Source organism: Nematolebias whitei, chromosome 3, assembly GCF_014905685.2.
Source record: "Nematolebias whitei isolate Nwh7 chromosome 3, NemWhi1, whole genome shotgun sequence".
NCBI classification, from domain to species: domain Eukaryota; kingdom Metazoa; phylum Chordata; class Actinopteri; order Cyprinodontiformes; family Rivulidae; genus Nematolebias; species Nematolebias whitei.
Window position 1 is genome coordinate 34,208,512 of NC_056500.1, and position 5,179 is coordinate 34,213,690.

The window sequence follows — 5,179 nt, forward strand, 5'->3', positions numbered from 1 at the left end:
AAAGAAGCTCACTTCCGGTTCATTTGAGAACTTTCTGATTGGTCGATTGACCAAAACAGAGGTGTGTTTTGTGATGTAAGCTGTTATGAAAAGTCAAGGAAAAAGATTAAGATTGTTTAAGAACAGACAAAAGATTGTTATGAAGAATTTAGACTTCGTGGAGTCACTTCTCCAGTATCTTGCTGTAAAAGTTACACATGACATTTCTTTTTCAGTAAACTTGCAGTTGACCGAAACTTGAACTTTGACCAACTTACACCACTTCGTTCATTGAAGACAGAAAATCAGACAATGCATCATTAACCTGATTTCTTCTTTGAATGAGGATTAAAAATCGTTATTACTGTTTCACAGTTGATTTAAAAATGAGTAGTTCACTTCAACATTTAAACATTGTTTGAACTAACACAATTTGATTATCAAACATTTGTAAAATGGTAATGATAATAGAAAGTAGTCTTCTTTTACTTGATTAATTCAAGAAAGAAAGTCTCAGGATGGGTCAACCTGTATTTCTGGATTCAAATCAATGAAATGACAAGTTCTGTCCCACATGGTCCTTAAGGTCAAGATTTTGACATCAGGCCTAGTTCACTACAACTGTAGTACAGACAGTGCTTTCAACATTCCCTCTGTAAACAGAAAATATGGGCTCATTGTTTGGCCAAAGTGGAGAAATGTATTTTTACAGAACATTTTGATTTATCTGCTCTTACACTTCAGCCTCTGGGAGACGTTGAATATTTTAGCAAATATGAGGCAATAAGCTTTTTTAGTTGCTTTGTTTCTTGACAAGACAATGAGTCATCAACCATGTTGCCACTAAATACTACAAATGTTAGCATACTAATTGTAGCATTTATGAAACAAATAACAAAATTAATTTATCCTGATGCATGCTCAATAATCCAGGTTGAAAAATAAAAAAAAAGTTAAGTCTGGTCCTCTGGACCTCAGACTGAAGAAGTCTGTCGGATAAAAGATGAAACGTTTCTACATTTTTGTTTGTTTGTTTGTTTTTTTGTTACCCTTAATTATTCTAACGTATAGGAGCTGTGATTCTATAAGTATCTCCTCGGTGAAGAACACAGGAGGTGATAAATGGAGAAACAACACAAATCTTGGATCACTGAACCCGTTGGAGGAGGTGGGAGGATAACACTTGATATTCAGAAACCAAAGTCCAAGTTAAAGATTTACCAGACTGGGAAAGTATTAAAACTGTAAAAAAATAAAAAATAAAAAAGCCAGAGCTGAAATGGACAGATATGCAGAAACAATAATCTGGCTGTAAAAAGAAGATAAATGAAAACACATAGACAAAACTGACATAAAACAACAAGTTAATCAGCAAACACAAACCAGTTGTGACAGAGTCAGCCACGAGGTCATATTTCACACAGCCCAACGTTAAATAAACTATCAACATCAGTATTTATAGAGCATCAGCAGATTCACTGTAGAACATATTTGTCTCCATAAAAGTCATCCATGAAGCAGATGTTTTATTGGACTGTATCATGTGATCCAGGTGTGACCACTGGGAGGTGGAGGACCCAAATGTAGGAGCAGGAACAGGAGGCCTGGAGGCTGAGTCAGGGGTTCTGCACAGATAGAAGTATCAAAATTTGAGGAAGCAGGGATGAGCATTTAAAGCAAAAAAACACTTTGAATTTGTCCAGAAATCGTTTGTTTTGTCTTCAAATATTCAATATTCACTGACCATCCACGGCTAATTATTTAGCACAGCAACAAACAATTTAAAAAGCAGAGTAAAAGCAGAGTAAAAGCCTAGTAACGAGTGCTAATCTCAGCCCCACTCTGTTTAGGACCATTGGATGTTTGTGAGTTTTATTGAAAAATCACCAACCACACAGCCGAGATGGAGGTTACTTTTCTCACCAAAAGCCTTGCAGCTAACAATCTCTCTAATGAAACAGCTGCATGAGCTGCTGCTAATCAAGATCTTTGTTTTCTTTCATTTTCACCAGCCTAATGACTCAACGTGGACGAAGAGCCGTGCACTCTGTCAGGGAGGCTGAGCTCACTATAGTTTCTACTTTATAATTCTATCAAAATGAACTGTGATGGCAGAAAGATGCTGAGGATGCTCCAGATTGTTTTTTTTTCAGGCGGCTCAGATGGTTGAAGTTCTTTTGTTGTTACAATATAATTCCATTTTTCAGTCTGAGATGTTGGTGTAAAGAACAACAAAAAATAGACAGCCGCATTAATTCTTCACATTTCCCCCTTTTTAACTAGACTTTGAAAATTGTAAAATCATTGTCCACCTCTAACAGGAAGCTGACCAAAACAAAAAGAACGAGCAAGAAACAACTAAAAACCTGAAATGAGATCTGAACAGAAGGAACAAAGAATGTGGGAGTCAGTAATTAAAACTAGGTGCGAAAGGAAGCAGATTTTTATTTTATTTTATTCATTTATTCATTCATTTAAAAGAAACAAAATAAACAAAACAAATTAATAAAAAAGAAAAAAAATCATTGAATGAAAAGGGTGCAGAAAGAAGAAAAAAATTCTTATAATATCTGCCCCCCTTTTTATATATATATATATAAAAAATAAGAAATCATGCTGTGCAGAACAAAACAGGAAGTAAATGTGGTCATAAACAATCATTAATATGAGCTTTATTGAAACGCATATGAACCAAAACAGAACTTTCCCAATTAGACAATAATTCATATAACCAAAGAAACAATAACTGAAAAAAGAAAATCAGATTTACTCCAAATTATAGTTTATTAGTTTGTGACAACTGTCATGTTTAGTTTCATGATCAAAGCCCAGTTTATTTGATACATTTCAATTAAACTTTTTTTTTTCTTTTTTCGGCTGCTCCTGCATTAGGGGTCGCTACAGTGAACTTTGTCACACGAAGACTTGGCAGTTATTTTTATGCCGGATGTCCTTCCTGACACAACCACAGACCACAGCCCTCTGTGTGGAGCAGAGAGCTGCTATAGGACACCTGGAGGAGCAGATGGTGGGGGTTAAGGGCCTGGCTCAAGGGCCCAGAGTGGGACGAATGAGGGTGGGGGCAGGTGTAGGTGCTTCACCTACCTCACCCACATTTTTGATGTTGTTGGTACCGCGGCTTGAACTGGCGATCTTCCGATCACAGGCCCACCTTCTCTAACCTCTGCGCCACCACTCCCCTCCCATACATTTCAAGTAAACAAAATCAAATTAAACTTTACATTTAGTTTAGTTAACTCTGAATGCTGGGAAACGCCTTGTATCTGTGACCTTCCTTCACTCCATCGATTACGGTGACATTATTTACATGAACGCTCCTACAAGAACCCTGCAGATGTTGGATGCTGCACCCTGTATTCACTGGTTAACTGGACATCATTAACTTCACGCAGACTCTCCCACTGGTACATTTTCATCTTTATATCACTTCTTGGTCTGTTGCCTTCATACATCTCCTCCTACATGTCTCTGCGTGAGTGCAGCTACAGCGTGCGCTCTCAGGACATTATTACCTGCAGTGTTCCCTCAGTGAGAACTGAACTAGGCAAAAGGTCCTTCTCCTACTCCGCTCCTGTTTCCTGGAATATCTTACAAAAAGATCTGAATCTCTCGACTTGGACCTCTCTAAGTGGCTTCAAAACATCTGATAAGTTCATGACAAAAACCAATGCAGACATGTTCCTGTTTTTAGTTTTCTACACCGCCTTATAATCTACCTGGTTTTTTTTTTTTTTTTTTTGCTACTTTTCCTTTTGACTGTCCTTTTCGTTGCCATTTTATTTTAATTTGTAAAAATAAATAACAATAAATTTGTATGCCTCTTTTATGACTGTTTATTGTTGTCATTGTTATCCATTGTTGTCATCACTCTGTTAAAGAAACCAGGTCTCTCTTGTAAATGAGTCCCTGAGGCTCAATGGGATTAACCTGTTTAAATAAAGGTTGAATGGATTTGTGCACTTTCCAGCTCACTTTTGATTTTCAGGAACAAAGTCATTTGATTTTGTTTTGCTGTTTGTTGTTTTTTGTGAGAAAAAGACTAGTTTTTATGCTGTTTATGGGCTGTAGTGACTCAAAAATGTGTTGAAGCAAATATTGTCAGTCTTGAACAAGGTCATGACAGATAGCCTTGATTTTAATGCATATGCCCTCCCTAAGAAGAAAGTTATTTATATTTCTTCTCATGGCTCCATTTGATCAATAAACCATTACAGGTCTGCAACAAGTCACTTTTAATGCAGCTTTTTATGCCTCTGCATTGATTCTTGAAGGCATACTTTAACATTTTAGCCTCACGTTCCACAGGAAATTCAAAGATTGATCTAAATAAACTCTACGAAGGTCCAGATGTTCTCGTTGAAGCCTCAATTAGTGAAGCGCCACATAAAGCCCGTCATGTCCTCGTTCTCTGAAGCCATGTTGCACACAGCTTTACAAACATTCAGCACACGTTTGAACTCCCAACCTGGTTGTTAACTCAAACTCTGCTTGTTGACCAGATAAATGCACTCATTTTAACAGGCTGAATAGGGCTCTGGTAAAATATGTGTCCAGGCCCAAACACACATATTATATGGAAATACCACCAACAGCAGCGGCTCAAATGTTAAGTACCTCTGACACAAAACATCTGAGGCCAGCTGCTATTTGTTTTTGTTAGATTTTTTTCAATCAAAGTCTTTTTTATTAATTTTTTTAAAAGATTTTTAACATGCAAAAAAATAAATATCAAAGAAAAAAGAGAACAATCAGAACAACAACAAAAAAAACCTCCCCATCCCACACCCAGGGCCAGATTAACACTTCACTGTACCCTGGGCAACAATCTTCAAGGGCCCCATTATCACGACCCCAGAATCACCATAATCTGGCAAAATACAGAAAAAAAATACCATAATACCCAGTAAATATACTTAAAAATCAAACTATGAAGTGTATTTTTATGTATAAAACTCCAAATGCTCATTGACACAAACCATCAAGACTGAATTAAGTTGAAAGCACTTTGAACACCCCATGACACCATATGTACTCGTTTAGTAACATGTTGGCCACTGGTGTCAGAGCACTTTTGAATTTATCCATCCATCCATCCATCCATTTTCTTTTCCCGCTTATTCCATTTTGGGTCACGGGGGTCGCCGGTGCCCATGTCCAGCAATCACTGTGCGAGGGGCGG